Source organism: Pleurodeles waltl, chromosome 7, assembly GCF_031143425.1.
Source record: "Pleurodeles waltl isolate 20211129_DDA chromosome 7, aPleWal1.hap1.20221129, whole genome shotgun sequence".
Classification (NCBI taxonomy): Eukaryota; Metazoa; Chordata; class Amphibia; order Caudata; family Salamandridae; genus Pleurodeles; species Pleurodeles waltl.
Window position 1 is genome coordinate 647,281,430 of NC_090446.1, and position 16,604 is coordinate 647,298,033.

General features: G+C 48.6%; 1 long non-coding RNA gene across 1 annotated transcript in view; it reads right to left on the reverse strand.

Annotated features, from left to right (window-relative positions):
* Positions 1-16,604, reverse strand: part of LOC138247295 (uncharacterized) — a 108,228-nt gene that overhangs the window by 80,976 nt on the left and 10,648 nt on the right. Inside the window, exon 3 of the long non-coding RNA XR_011194417.1 lies at positions 15,648-15,752. This is a non-coding gene — a long non-coding RNA (uncharacterized lncRNA). The remainder of the gene's footprint in view (positions 1-15,647; positions 15,753-16,604) is intronic.

Sequence of the window (16,604 nt, forward strand, 5' to 3'; positions counted from 1 at the left end):
CAGATGGATGGGCCCGTGGCTGGATTGGTAAAGGGCAGAGAGCTCCAGTCCGACTCAGACGCCAGCAAGGTGGAGGTGGAGTACTGGTTTGGGCTGGTATCATCAAAGATGAGCTTGTGGGGCCTTTTCGGGTTGAGGATGGAGTCAAGCTCAACTCCCAGTCCTACTGCCAGTTCCTGGAAGACACCTTCTTCAAGCAGTGGTACAGGAAGAAGTCTGCATCCTTCAAGAAAAACATGATTTTCATGCAGGACAATGCTCCATCACACGCGTCCAAGTACTCCACAGCGTGGCTGGCAAGAAAGGGTATAAAAGAAGGAAATCTAATGACATGGCCTCCTTGTTCACCTGATCTGAACCCCATTGAGAACCTGTGGTCCATCATCAAATGTGAGATTTACAAGGAGGGAAAACAGTACACCTCTCTGAACAGTGTCTGGGAGGCTGTGGTTGCTGCTGCACGCAATGTTGATGGTGAACAGATCAAAACACTGACAGAATCCATGGATGGCAGGCTTTTGAGTGTCCTTGCAAAGAAAGGTGGCTATATTGGTCACTGATTTGTTTTTGTTTTGTTTTTGAATGTCAGAAATGTATATTTGTGAATGTTGAGATGTTATATTGGTTTCACTGGTAATAATAAATAATTGAAATGGGTATATATTATTTTTTGTTAAGTTGCCTAATAATTATGCACAGTGATAGTCACCTGCACACACAGATATCCCCCTAACATAGCTAAAACTAAAAACAAACTAAAAACTACTTCCAAAAATATTCAGCTTTGATATTAATGAGTTTTTTGGGTTCATTGAGAACATGGTTGTTGTTCAATAATAAAATTAATCCTCAAAAATACAACTTGCCTAATAATTCTGCACTCCCTGTATTCCAAAGGTGGGCAGCAAATAAATATTTGGAGGAAAGAGCGCTTTCTTGGAAGTTAGCTACTTTACTTAGTCTGATATCTTTTAGAAGGGTCTCAGATATAAGGGCTTTGGAAGTTTCTCATAGATTTTATCAACCAACTGGAGTGTTGTTTGAACTGTGTAAAAGTACGAACACAATGGCCCTCATTCTGACCTTGGCGGGCGGCCAAAGTCCCGCCGTCAGGTTACCGTTCCGCGGTCGAAAGACCGCGGCGGTAATTCTGACTTTCCCGCTGGGCTGGCGGGCGGTCTCCTTCAGACCGCCAGCCAGCCCAGCGGGAAAGAGGCTTCCACGATGAAGCCGGCTCGGAATCGAGCCGGCGGAGTGGAAGCTGTGCGACGGGTGCAGTTGCACCCGTCGCGTATTTCACTGTCTGCGCAGCAGACAGTGAAATACATGTAGGGGCCCTCTTACGGGGGCTCCTGCAATGCCCATGCCAGTGGCATGGGCACTGCAGGGGCCCCCAGGGGCCCCGCGACCCCCCCTACCGCCATCCGGATCTCGGCGGTCCGACCGCCGGGATCTGGATGGCGGTAGGGGGGGTCGGAATCCCCGCGGCGGTGCAGCAAGCTGCGCCGCCGCAGAGGATTCAATGGGGCCGCGGTACACTGGCGGGACCCCGCCAGTGGTGCCGGTCCGACCGCGGCTTTACCGCCGCGGTCGGAATCCCCATTGGAGCACCGCCGGCTTGTCGGCGGTGCTCCCGCGGTCCTCCGCCCTGGCGGTCAAAGACCGCCAGGGTCAGAATGAGGGCCAATGTCTGGTACGATATTTTATCCATTTTTGATGAATATCCAAAAATTAGTGTAGTCCGTTGTTTGAAAGAATATGAATCAAGAATGTTGGAAAGAAGTGGAGCAGGGGTTGAGCAACTCATAATTTCCTATGAAAACCCTTCAAAGGCTTATCAAACGCTACTATTGCAAGATGGGTGAAAGGTGCAATGAAGGAAGCTGGTGTGGATATCTCTAAATTCACAGCACATTCGGCGAGAGGAGCTATAGCAAGTATGATTTGTATGTTGGGAGGAAATCTGGATCTTATTTTGAAGGCTGCAGATTAGTCTTCAGAAGAAATGTTTAGAAAATTCTATTTTAAAACTACATGTTTCAAAATGTGTGCTGTATGACTTTACACATGCATAATGCTAGCCTCCTGTCTTGACATAAAATGGCAATTCTTAGAGGTTTACTGTACAAAGACAAGGAGGCTAGCATTATCCCACCCTCACTTCCCGAGGTGTGGAGCAAGGGTGAATTCAGTGTATTTTATGTGGTTTATAAAAAAAATTAAAAAAGAGACAGATAAGGAAAGAAGAGAGACGGAAAGGACTATATAGAGGGAAGTTTATATTTTTGAAGAGTTATTTGCTACTCCTATTCCTCTTGGCTGTTGCAGCCTGCTCTTCCTCTCCTCTATGTGCTGGTCCCGGTTCCCCCAGTCTTGGTCCTTGTGGCTGTGTCCCTATAGTCCTTAACCTTCTAGTCCTGGATCTCTTGGTCCTAGTCCTCCTGCTCCCCCTGATCCAGGGCTTCCTGTACTTGATCCCCATGGTTCTCTGAATCCCAGTCTTCCTGATCGTGGTTCACCAGTGCTGGCACCCGTAGTCCTTGTCCTCGTGTCCTGATCCTTCTGCCATTGGTCCACGTGGTCCTGATACATCTGAATTTTTTGTCTGGATTCCCCTGGTCCTCCTTGTCTTGGTCATTCTGATCTGTGGATGATAGTCTCATGATTATTTGTTCCTGGTACTTTTGGTCTTTCTGGTGGTGATTCTCCTTGTCCTGCTGGTCCTGGAACTCTTGGCCCTAGTTCTCATCGGCCCCCTGTGGTTTCTAGTTCTCACCTCCTCCATCCCTTACTCTGGAGGGTCACCCAGGTCCCAACTCTAAGATTGCCACTCAGTTTTTTTTGTTTTTGCAGTTTCTGTAGAAAATGGAGCAGGGGGTTGAGAGGACAGAAAAAAAGAGCCCGTATGGATTTAGGATAAGTCCAAAGAAAACACACGGGTTAAGGTGTAGGAAGTTGGCTCTGTATATACTATCTCAAAGTGAGAGATAGTATGCACAGAGTTCAAGGGTTCCCACGAGAGGCCGATAGTGACAAAATTAGATAATAATAAATGCTCTATTTTTTGTTAGTGTGGTCGAGCAGTAGGTTAGTGTTAAGCATTTGTTGTAAACACACAGGCAATAAATGAGAACACGCACTCAAAGACTAAACTCCAGGCCAATAGGTTTTTATATAGAAAAATATTATTTCCCTAATTTATTTTAGAAACACAAGATTCAGAATTCAAGTAAGTACATAAATTGTAAGGTACTTGGCATATTTAAATATGGAACTTTGAATTAAAACAGTAATGTACACAGTTTTGGCAAAAATGGCAATAAGCTATTTTAAAAGTGGGCACTGCAAAAATCAACAGTTTCTGTGGGAGGTAAGTAAAGGTTAGTTTTTCAGGTAAGTAAAGCACTTACAAGTTCAGGCTCATGGGCATAGGCAGCCCACCGTTGGGGGTTCAAGTCAACCCCAAACACCCAGCACCAGAAACATAGGGCCGGTCAGGTGCAGAGGTCACAGTAGGGCCCAAATAGCTTAGGCGCCTATGGAGACTAAGGGTGCTCCGGGTCCAGTCTGCTAGCATGTAAGTACCTGCATCCTTGGGGAGCAGACCAGGGGGGTTTTGTAGAGCACTGGAGGGGTCACAAACAGGCACACAAAATACACCCTCAGCAGCACAGAGGACGCCGGGTGCAGTGTGCAAAGGAGGTGTTGGGTTTTAGGTTGAAATCAATGGAGAGACCCGGGGTCACTCTGGTGATGCAGGCAGGGCACAGGGGGGCTTCTCGGGCCAGCCACCGACTGGGCAAGGATGAGGGCCACCTGCTGGTCACTCCTGCACCAGTAGTTGGTTTCTCTCAGGCTTGGGGGCTGCAGGTGCAGTGCTTCTTCCAGGCATCGGGTTCTTTATTACCGGGCAGTCGCGGTCTGGGGGAGCCTCTGGATTCTCTCTGCAGGCGTCGATGTGGGGGTGCAGGGAGGTCGTCTTAGAGTATTCACGTAGTTGGAGTCACCTGGGGTACTCTCTGCAGTGTTGGTTCTTCTGGACACGAGCCGGGGGCGTAGGGTGCAGAGTGTTGGGTACTCACACTTCCGGAGTGAGGCTGGAGTCCCTTTAAAGATGGTTTCTTTGTTGCTGTTTGGACAGAGCCACTGTCCATAGGAGTTTCTTGGTCCTTTGGTTGCAGGGCAGTCCTCTGAGTCCTCAGAGGTCGCTCGCCCCACTGGATGCATCGCTGTGTAGGTTCTAGTAGTCTGAAGAGAGGCCGGTAGGGCTGGGGCCAAGTCAGTTGTCGTCTCCGTCCTCTCTGCAGGGCTTTCAGTTCAGCAGCCCTTCTTCTTGGTGTAGGTCATCAGGAATCTGGTTTCCTGGGTTCAGGGTCGCCCCTAAATACTAAATTTAGGGGTGTGTTTAGGTCTGGGGGGCAGTAGCCAATGGCTACTGTCCTTGAGGGTGGCTACACCCTCTTTGTACCTCCTCCCTGTGGGGAGGGGGGCACATCCCTAATCCTATTGGGGGGAATCCTCCAAAGCAAGATGAAGGATTTCCTAAGGCAGGGGTCACTTCAGATCAGGACACCTTAGGGGCTGTCCTGGCTGGAGGGTGACTTTTCCTTGTTTTCCTCAATATCTCCTCTGGACTTGCGTCTCCACTAGCTGGAGTGCCATGGGGCTCTGTAACACCAGGCTTGAGCCTTTGAGGCTCACCGCAAGGTGTTACAGTTCCTGCAGGGGGCGGTGTGAGGCACTTCCACCCAGTACAAGCTTTGATCGTGGCCACAGAGTGCACAAAGGCACTCACCCCATGTGGCCAGAAACCCATCTGGATTTGGCAGGCTGGCAGAAACCGATCAGCCTAGCACTAGTAGTTGGGCTGGTGTACAGGTAGCATATCCAAGATGCCCTTTGTGTGCATTTCTCAATAAATCCCACACTGGCATCAGTGTGGATTTATTGTGCTGAGAAGGTTGATACCAAACACTTCCCAGTATTCAGTGTAGCCATTATGGAACTGTGGAGTTCGTGTTTGACAAACTCCCAGACCATACACTCTTGATGGCTACCCTGCACTTACAATGTCTAAGAATTGGCTTAGACACTGTAGGGACATAGGCCCTCATTACAACCCTGGTGGTCAAAGAACGCCAGGGCTGTTTTGGAGGTTGTACCGCCAACAGGCTGGCGGTACAAACTCGCGGATTGCGACCGTGGCGGAAGCGGCACGGTCGCACCGCCGGGACCGGCGGCTTACCGCCATGGTTGTCCCGGTGGTTTTTATCCGCCAGGGCAGCGCTTCTTGCAGCGCTGCCCAGGGGATTACGAGTCCCCTTCCCGCCAGGCTTTCCATGGCGGTAGGAACCGCCATGGAAAGGCTGGTGGGAAGGGGAGTCGCGGGGCCCATGGGGGCCCCTGCACTGCCCATGCACTTGGCATAGGCAGTGCAGGGGCCCCCGGGCACAGCCCCACACTGCTTTTTAAAAGCACGACAGGTGCAGTTTCGCCCGTCGCACAGCCGCAACACCACCGGCTCCATTTGGAGCCGGTTCCCATGTTGCAGCCCACATCCCCGCCGGCTCAGCGGGGATGTCAGAATGGGAACAGTGGGAGTGCGGCCGCATTGGCGGCCACACAGCAGTTACAACTTGGCGGGCGGCGGTTGCCGCCAGCCAATGTTGTAATGAGCCCCATAGTGCTTATGCAGCTATGGCCTCACCTGTGGTATAGTGCACCCTGCCTTAGGACTGTAAGGCCTGCTAGAGGGGTGTCTTACCCATGCCACAGGCAGTGGATTGTGGGCATGGCACTCTGAGGGGAGTGCCATGTCGACTTAGTCTTTTTCTCCCCACCAGCACACACAAGCTGTGAGGCAGTGTGCATGTGCTGAGCGAGGTGTCCCTAGGGTGGCATAATACATGCTGCAGCCCTTAGAGTCCTTCCTTGGCCACAGGGCCCTTGGTACCAGGGGTACCATTTACAAGGGACTTATCTGTGTGCCAGGGCTGTGCCAATTATGGAGACAGAGGCACAGTTTAGAGTAAGAACACTGGTGCTGGGGCTTGGTTAGCAGGGTCTCAGCACACTTTCAATCATAACGAGCATCAACAAAAGGCAAAAGGTTAGGGGTAACCATGCCAACAATCTGCATTTTCCTACACAACTCCCCCCAAACGAAAGAGGATGAGACTGACCTTTCCCAAGAGAGTCTTAATTTTCTAAGTGGAAGAACCTGGAAAGGTAATCTGCATTGGCATGGGCAGTCCCAGGTCTGTGTTCCACTACAAAGTCCATTCCCTGTAGAGATATGGACCACCTCAACAGTTTAGGGGTCTCGCCTTTCATATGCATAAGTCATCTGAGAGGTCTGTGGTCAGTTTGAACTATGAAGTGAGTACCAAACAAGTATGGTCTCAACTTCTTCAGGGACCAAACTACAGCAAATGCCTCCCTCTCAATGGCACTCCAACGCTGCTCCATGGGGAGTAACCTCCTGCTAATAAAAGCAACAGGCTGGTCAAGGCTTCCCATGCCACTGGATTCAAGCTAGCCTGGCTGATGAGGGGTGAAACCCCGAAACCGTTCCTAGGATGCTTGTTTCCAGTCCAGTGAGGACCTGGCTTGGCAGTTCGGTCTGGACTGTTCCCATGAGGAACAGGGTCAAGACTGATTTGCATACGGCTGGGTCCAAACTGGGGTGGCATGGTGAGCAAAAGAACGATGGATTAAACCCAGATCTATGACTGGGGGTGAGTGTTTGACAGTGTTCAGCATTCCGTCCATCACTTGTTGTTTTTGCTTTGTCGCCCTAAGTGGGAAGGGTATGCCCAGACTTGGGTCCCGTGCTTCCCATGCCACTGGATTCAAGCTAGCCTGGCTGATGAGGGGTGAAACCCCGAAACCGGTCCCAGGATGCTTGTTTCCAGTCCAGTGAGGACCTGGCTTGGCAGTTCGGTCTGGACTGTTCCCATGAGGAACAGGGTCAAGACTGATTTGCATATGGCTGGGTCCAAACTGGGGTGGCATGGTGAGCAAAAGAACGATGGATTAAACCCAGATCTATGACTGGGGGTGAGTGTTTGACAATGTTCAGCATTCCGTCCATCAGTTGTTGTTTTTGTCTGCACAATTACCTGCTTAGAATAATCTGGAGCTTTTAAAAATGGTGCTGAGCACATAGCTTCTTTCAGGGTGTCAAAGGCCTTTTGACAGTCCAAGGTCCAGTTAACTTTTCTGGGCATTTTCTTAGCGGTAAATTCTGTGAGGGAGTGTCACTATGGATCCCTATCCCTTAACAAACCTCCTATAGTAGCCAGTCCAGCCAAGGAATGCCCTGACTTGAGTCTGGGTTTTTGGAGCTTCCCAGTCCAGAAAAGTCTGGATCTTGGGTTGTAATGGCCTAACTTGGCCTCCACCTTCAAGGTGTCTCAGGTAAACCACTGTACCCTGCCCTATCTGACAATTGGTAGCCTTGATAGAGAGGCCAGATGCTTGAAAGGCCTGCAAAACTTTCTTCAGGTGGACCAGGTGATCCTGCCAGTTGGAGCTAAAGACAGCAATATCATCTAGATATGCTGCACGAAAGGACTCCAAGCCAGCAAGGACTTGATTTACCAACCTTTGGAATGTGGCAGGGGCATTCCTTAAGCCAAAGCGCATAACAATAAACTGATAATGCCCATCAGGCGTAGAGAATGCTGTATTTTCTTTTGCTCCAGGTGCCCTTTTGATTTGCCAGTACCCTGCTGTCAAGTCAAAAGTACTTAAGAATGTGGCTGCACCTAACTTGTCAATCAAGGCATCTGCCCTTGGTATGGGGCCAGCATCTGTCTTGGTGACAGAGTTGAACCCTCTGTAGTCCCCACAAAACCTCATCTCTCTCTTTCCATATTTGGGGTGAGGCTTGGGGACCAAGACCACTGGGCTAGCCCAGGGACTGTCAGAGTGCTCTATCACTCCCAGTTCTAGCATCTTGTGGGCATCCACTATGATGCTTTCCTTGACTTGGTCAGACTGTCTGAATATTTTATTCTTGACAGGTAACCTGTATCCTGTGTCCACATCATGGGTACTCAGGTGTGTCTGACCAGAGGTCTAAGAAAGAGCTCACAAACTGCTCTAAGACCTGCCTGCAGGCAGCTTGCTCTTGGCCAGAGAGGGTGTCTGAGTTGACAACTTCATCTACTGAGCCATCTTTAGGGTCAGTTGAGAGGAGGTCAGGGAGAGGTTCACGCTCTGCTTCCTGATCCTCCTCAGTAACCATCAGCATGGTTAAGTCTGCCCTATCATTGTAGAGTTTAAGGCGGTTAACATGGATCACCCTCTTGGGGGTCCTGCTAGTGCCCAGGTCCACTAAGTAAGTGACCTGTCTCTTCTTTTCTAGCACTGGGTAAGGGCCACTCCATCTGTCCTGGAGTGCCCTGGGAGTCACAGGCTCCAGAACCCAGAATTTTTGCCCTGGCTGAAACTCAACCATTGCTGCCTTTTGGTCATACTACAACTTCTGGAGTTGTTGGTTGGCCTCAAGGTTTTTGCTTGCCTTTTCCATGTACTCTGCCATCCCGGAGCGGAGGCCTAGTATATAGTCCACTACATCTTGGTTGGGCTCATAGAGAGGTCTCTCCCAGCCTTCTTTCACAAGTGCCAGTGGTCCCCTTACAGGATGACCAAGCAGAAGCTCAAAGAGGGAAAACCCTACTCCCTTCTGTGGCACCTCTCTCTAGGCGAAAAGCAAGCAAGGCAAGAGGACATCCCATTTCCTTTTGAGTTTTTCAGGGAGCTCCATGATCATGCCCTTCAATGTCTTGTTAAACCTTTCTACAAGACCACTGGTTTGTGGATGGTATGGTGTGGTGAACTTGTAAGTCACCCCACACTCATTCCACATATGTTTCAGGTAAGCTGACATGAGGTTGGTACCTCTGTCAGAAACCACTTCCTTAGGAAATCCCACTCTGGTAAAAATACCTAGGAGTGCTTTGGCTACTGCAGGGGCAGCCGTGGACTTAAGGGGAATTGCCTCAGGGTACCTGGTAGCATGATCCACTACTACCAGTATATATTGGTTCCCTGATGCTGTGGGAGGTTCAAGTGGACCGACTATGTCCACTCCCACTCTCTCAAAGGGGACCCCCTACCAATGGAAGTGGAATGAGAGGTGCCTTTGGATGGCCAACTGTCTTGCTACTTGCTTGACAGGTGACACAGGAGCTGCAAAACTCCTTAACCTTCTGGGACATACTGAGCCAATAGTCTTGGTTTGTCCCAAATGCCCAGCAAGGGGAATGTCATGGGCTAAGGTCAGAATGAACTCTCTAAACTCCTGAGGCACTACCACTCTCCTAGTGGCACCAGGTTTAGGATCTCTTGCCTCAGAGTGAAGGAGTCCATCTTCCCTATAGATCCTGTGGGTTCCACTGACTTTACCTTTTTCTTGCTCAGCTGCTTGTTGTCTTAGGCCTACAAGAGTGGGACAAGTCTTTTGTCCCTGACGCAGCTGTTCCCTTTAGGGTCCACCTGGGCCCAAGAGCTCTATCTGGTAAGGTCCCAGCTCCATGGACTCAGTTCCCTCAGAGGGATAGGACATCTTTCTGCGAAGAGAGGTCCTGTTTCTTGTGCTATGAATAAGCTGATCCCCCAGTCTTCTTTCCTTTCCTCTTGGAAGGTTGGGACATTATTCCAGATCCCTTCACTTCTTTTTCACCCTGTGCTCTGCATTGTGCTCTAGTCTTGACACACACCAGTTCAGGGATACCCAGAACGGCTGCATGGGTCTTGAGCTCTACCTCAGCCCATGCTGAGGACTCCAGATCATTCCCTAGCAAACACTCTACTGGGATTGCAGAGGAGACTACCACCTGTTTCAGGCCAGTGACCCCTCCCCATTCTAAAGTTACCATTGCCATGGAATAGACTTTAGTTTCATTGTCAGCATTTGTGAATGGATATGTCTGTCCAGCCAGGTACTGTCCTGGGGAAACCAGGTTGTCTGTCACCATGGTGACACTGGCACCTGTATCCCTCAGAGCTTCTACCTTTTTCCTATTTATCAAGAGCTGCTGTCTGTATGTTTTCATGTTAGGTGGCCAGGCAGCATGTGTGGCTAAATCCACCCTACCCTCTGAGACTAAAGTAGCTTCAGTGTGGACCCTGATTTGCTCTGGGCACATTGTCAATCCCACCTGGAGTCTGGGTATTCCAGTGCTAACTGGAGTAGTAGTTGTGGGACTTTTCTTGGAACAGGCCTTGTCTCCAGTTTGGTGTCCATGCTGCCTACAGTTGACACCCCAGGCCTTCTTGGGATCAAAGTTTTTACCCTTGTGGATTGTGAAGAGGCTCGGGACCACCATCCTGAGCAGGTTTTTGGGGCCCTGTAAAAGACTCTTTTTTTGTCCTTAGATGTCTCACCACCCTTCCCCTGGGAGGCTTTGTGACCCCTTTCTTTTGGTCACCCCCTGTGGAAGTCTTGGTCACCGTTGTCTTGACCCATTGGTCTGCCTTCTTTCCCAATTCTTTGGGAGAAATATGACCTAGGTCTACCAGATGTTGATGCACCTTGTCAATGAAGCAATTATCAACAGATGTTCTTTCATAAATAAATTATACAGCCCATCATAATCACTTACACCACTGCCAGTTATCCAACCATCAAGTGTTTTAACTGAGAAGTCAACACAGTCAACCCAAGTCTGGATCGAGGTTTTGTGAGCCCCCCTGAACCTAATCCTGTACGCCTCAGTTGAGAATCCAAAGCCCTCAATCAGGGTAGCCTTCATGAGGTCATAGGATTCTGCATGCTTACCAGAGAGTGTGAGGACGTATCCCTACACTTTCCAGTGAACAGTTCCCAAAGGAGAGCTCCCCAGTGAGATCTGCTTACTTTTCTGGTTGCACAAGCCCTCTCAAAAGCTGTGAACCATTTGGTGATGTCATCACCTTCTTCACATTTAGTTACAATGCCTTTGAGAATTTTTAGGATATCAGTATTCTCTCTGACCCTATTTAAGTTGCTGACATCATTAATGGGTGTTATACCCATTTATTTTATTTCCCTTTCTATAGCTAGGAGCTGCCTCTCCAAAGCTAATCTCTTGGCCATCCTTCCTGAAAGGATGTCCTCTTCATTGAGGCTGCCCTCAATGCTTACAGAGGTACTGGACTCCCCTGTGGAAGAACCAGGCTCTCTGACTATGATTTGTGGGGACAGGGTTGCTCCACGAGCCCTGCCCCCCCTAATTTGGACAGCAGGGTGAGTTTATCCTCCTGTTCACTAATGTCCCCATCTGAGGGAGGATCCTGTCTATCAGAGGGGTGGTCTCTTGTGAACTCTGCCAAGAGCTCCTGGAGCTTTGCCTTGGTAGGTTGGACCCAGTTTTTATCTTTTTTGTCTTACAGAGAGACCTTAACTCTGACATACCTAGATGCAGGTAAGGGGTGAGATTGAGTTCCATCACAATCTCGTCTGTATTACTCATTATGACTCTAAAAGTTGGGATTACTTTTTAAGAAACTAAAAACTACTTCTAGTACCTAAATCCTAACTTTTACAAACTTTTAAACTTAAAAAGAAATGCTACAAGGGACTTACACAAGGCCCTAGCAGGAATTTTAAAAGTTTCCAAAAATAGTCAAATAGCAAAAATCAATTTCTAATTACAAATTTTGGAATTTTGTTGAGTGATTAGGTATTAGCTGAGTAGTTCAGCAAATGAAAAGTCTTAGACCCCAACGCTGATCCACCAATGTAGGAAGTGGGCAATTTATATACCCTCTCAAAGTGAGAGATAGTGTGCACAAAGTCAAAGCGTTCCCCTTATAGGTTGATAGCGGTAAAATCAGATAATACTAATGCTCTATTTTGTGGTAGTGTGGTGGGAGCAGTAGGCTTAACAGAGGGTTGTGTTAAGCATTTATATTATACACACAGGCAATAAATGAGAACACACACTCAAAGACTTAACTCCAGGTCAATAGGTTTTTATATAGAAAAATATTATTTTCTTAATTTATTTTAGAACCACAAGATTCAGAATTCAAGTAAGAACATAATTTGTAAGGTACTTGGCATAGATAAATATAGAACTTTGAATTAAAACAGTAATGTACACAGTTTTGGCAAAAATGGCAATAAGCTATTTTAAAAGTGGACACTGCAAAAATCAACAGTTCCTGGGGGAGGCAAGTAAAGGTTAGTTTTTCAGGTAAGTAAAGCTTCAAGTCTCCGGGGCATAGGCAGCGCACCGTTGGGGGTTCAAGTCAACCCCAAACACCCAGCACCAGCAACACAGGGCCAGTCAGGTGCAGAGGTCAAAGTAGGGCCCAAATAGCATAGGTGCCTATGGAGACATGGTGTGCTCCGGGTCCAGTCTGCTAGCAGGTAAGTACTTGCGTCCTCGGGGAGTAGACAAGGGGGGTTTTGTAGAGCACTGGGGGGGGGTCACAAACAGGCACACAAAATACACCCTCATCGGCACTGGGGTGGCCAGGTGCAGTGTGCAGAATAGGTGTCGGTTTTTAGGTTGAACTCAATGAAGAGACCCGGGGGTCACTTTGGCGATGCAGGCAGAACACAGGGGGGGCTTCTCGGGCCAGCCACCGACTGGGCAAGGGTGAGGGCACTGGTAGTTGGTTACTCTCCGGCCTAGGGGCTGCGAGTGCGGTGCTTCCTCCAGGCGTCGGGTTCTTTGTTACCGGGCAGTCGCGGTCAGGGGGATCCTCTGGATTCTCTCTGCAGGCGTCACTGTGGAGGTGCAGGGAGGTCGTCTCAGGGTGTCCATGTCGTTGGAGTCACCTGGGGGTCCTCTCTGCAGTGTTGGTTCTTCTGGGCACGAGCCAGGGGCATCGGGTGCAGAGTGTTGGGGACTCACACTTCCGGAGTGAGGCTGGAGTCCCTTTAAAGATGGTTTCTTTATTGCTGTTTGGACAGAGCTGCTGTCCACAGGAGTTTCTTGGTCCTTTGGGTACACGGCAGTCGTCTGAGTCCTCAGAGGTTGCTGGTCCCGCTGGATTCGTCGCTGTGCAGGTTCTTTGAATCTGGAGACAGGCCGGTAGGGCTTGGGCCAAGTCAGTTGTTGTCTCTGTCGTCTCTGCAGTGCTTTCAGGTCAACAGTCCTTCTTCTTGGTGTAGGTCATCAGGAATCTGGTTTCCTAGGTTCAGGGTCACCCCTAAATACTCAATTTAGGGGTGTGTTTAGGTCTGGGGGGCAGTAGCCAAAGGCTACTATCCTTGAGCATGGCTACACCTTCTTTGTGCCTCCTCCCTGTGGAGAAGGGGCGCATCCCTAATCCTATTGGGGGGAATTCTCCAAAGCAAGATGGAGGATTTCCTAAGGCAGGGGTCACCTCAGCTCCGGACACCTTAGGGGCTGTCCTGGCTGGAGGGTGACTCCTCCTTGTTTTTCTCATTATCTCCTCCAAACGTGTCGCCAAAAGTGGGGCCTGTGTCCGGGAGGTAGGCATCTCTTCTGGCTGGAGTGCCCTGGGGCGCTGTAACACCAGGCTTGAGCCTTTGAAGCTCACTGCCTGGTGTTACAGTTCCTGCAGGGGGAGGTGTGAAGCACCTCCACCCAGTACAGGCTTTGTTCCTGGCCACAGAGTGCACAAAGGCACTCACCCCATGTGGCCAGAAACCCGTCTGGATATGGCAGGCTCGCAGAAATTCTAAGATGCCCTCTGTGTGCATTTCTCAATAAATCCCACACTGGCATCAGTGTGGATTTATTGTGCTGATAAGGTTGATACCAAACTTCCCAGTATTCAGTGTAGCCATTATGGAACTGTGGAGTTTGTGTTTGACAAACTCCCAGACCATATACTCTTGATGGCTACCCTGCACTTACAATGTCTAAGAATTGGCTTAGACACTGTGGGGGCATAGTGCTCATGTAGCTATGCCCTCACTTGTGGTATAGTTCACCCTGCCTTAGGCCTGTAAGGCCTGCTAGAGGCGTGACTTACCTATGCCACAGGCAGTGGGTTGTGGGCATGGCACTCTGAGGGGAGTGCCATGTCGACTTAGTCTTTTTCTCCCCACCAGCACACACAAGCTGTGAGGCAGTGTGCATGTGCTGAGTGAGTGGTCCCCAGGATGGCATAATACATGCATCTGCCCTTGTAGACCTTCCCTGGCTGCAGGGCCCTTGGTGCCAGGGATACCATTTACAAGGGACTTATCTGTGTGCCAGGGCTGTGCCACTTGTGGAGACAAAGGAACAGTTTAGGGAAAGAACACTGGTGCTGGGGTCTGGTTAGCAGATGTGTGTTTTACCTAAGGTATCTCAGCAAGTTAGTGTGGCAGGAATCCTAGTATTACCTGCAGGTCACATTGATTCTGCTGGGTTGTACTAAACAATTATTAGTACGCAGCAAACATTCAGTTTGTACTGAGCATTGTATAAGTGGTTATTACTAGTGTGCTTACTTACTCCGAAACAGGCACACCTGGCATTCTGACATAGCATGCATAGACCTACATAAATAGGTCTAAAAATAACTTTCACATCTCACTTTATCTCTTGGCAACTTGTAAGTGACATGTGAGAGGAGTATTTTAGGTAACTGACGAGCCAGGCCAGGCGTTAGGCTCCAGCTGTTCTCATCATGAGCCCCAAATGCTCCCAGCCAGGACAAAACTCAGAGAAAGGGGGCTTATGGCCTGCTGAGGGAGGCATTTGCACCTCCCCTGAAGGCACAGCTAAGCAAACAGTGCAGTGACTACACAATGACGTGGCTGCGGTGTTCCGTTCTTAGCCCAGCTGAACTCAAATAGGACGATTTCTTGTGACCAGCCTAAGAATATCTGCCGGATGCGAAATTCGTCTGGATCTCCCAGTATTCCAGCACTGATGTTAATCCATTTCTCAAAGCCCTCCCATTTCTCAAAGCCCTTCCTTTCAGAAGATAATAGAACTTTGACACAAACGGGAGGTGATAATGATTCGCCCAGGATCACACAATGTGGTTAAGTAGTTAAATCCTGGAATATAGTTCAGTTCTTGCGAAAATATACCAGTTAGTGTCATGTATCAAATATAACTTATTTTCAAACTTTAAAAAAATGTCTATACTCACAAAGTTTTAACCACATTCAAAAGAGTTTCCCATCTCTCCGAGCTGCAGATAGGAGCCAAGCTTGTCTGTCGGACAACTGGTTATTCCCCTGCCGTACACGCCTTTTCACGGGCTCAATAACCTCCGGTTTCTATCCGAGCTAGACTGACTGCGTCAGGCAACATCTAATCTTGAACAGATATGAGATAACAGGGGATTTTCTGAAGTGCGTTTACTGCTACCCCTGGGTGTACTTCCTAGAAAGGAGAGCATTACAGACACACCTCTGTGTATTCCTTCATTAAGAAATAAAAGCCTGCCGAAGAAACAGACGTGCTGAGTCCATAGCCAGTTTTATTTATGTAGGGCAGTGACGTTTTAAGGCATGGGCTAAGTGGGCAATAGCCCAATGCCTCTGCCTTCCAAGGGCCCCCCCCTGGAAAGTGAACTTTCTTTCTAGCTCTCTCCTGTGTATTTTTGTCTTAACCTTTAACTATAATTTAGTATTGTTAGACAACATACCGCTTGAATTATCAAAGTTGCTCCAAACAAGCCCCCCCCACAATATGGGGTCCTCAAAATCCTTAAAATGACACTGATGTTGGGCTTACCTGTTAGGAAGTATTCCACGTTTTGCCAGTCAAATGAAAGGACATCCATTCTCCACTATTAGATAATGTCTTGTGCAGAATCGGACAGCCTTGTGTAGCGGGAACCTAGGGTAAAACGGATCATTACTTGTCCCTTAGATAACGTCTTCCAGTAATGTTTCCCAACCACTGTGGACCCTATTCGCGGAAATAGTGGAGATTTACATCTCTGTCTGAATTTACTTTCATGTTTTTTTCCCATTCACAAGCAATTCCACAAGTACGCCTGTAAACTTGACCCAGGTACAGATTTGTAGGCATGCCTCAATGACTGTCATGTGGCTAAACCAGAGGGATTCTATTTCTCCATGTAAGGTTCTGCACACTGAGTAATTCTTAAGAATCATACCTTCTATGCAAACACACACTGTTTAGGTGGAAGCCTACTAGACGGCACAGCTGTTTGGTTGCATAGGCATATTGGAGACACACTGAAAGCTTGCAAAGGAATGCATCCTGACCACTGCTTACCATTGGCTTGGTATACTACTTTGTAACATTTGCTTGCTTTCTCTTTACTGGCTTTATTTGTTTTAGGCTATCCAGCATGCCTTTGTCCTTCCTGCGGAGCAAAGCCTGTTTACCAGCTCTCTGCCTGGCTCCTTGTATTTTTCCAAGAGTGCTTGCTTTCTGGGTACTTTTTTAAAACTTTTTTTATGAGGCACACCACAAGAGTTCAAGTGTTTTCAGTTGTCTCCCTTGGATGTTAGTTCTGGAAGCAGTAAACACACTGTATTTCTTTGAAAAAATGTCCTGCCTCTTATCTTTCTGCTTGAGGAATTCTACTTATCTCTGCCACTACCAGTTCATCAGTGCACTGTACCAATAACCTAAACAATCTTCTACCTCAATTTCACACCCATGCCATAGGCGTTGGAATTAGGAAAATGGAGTTCAGAAGTGAATGAGCAATAAACA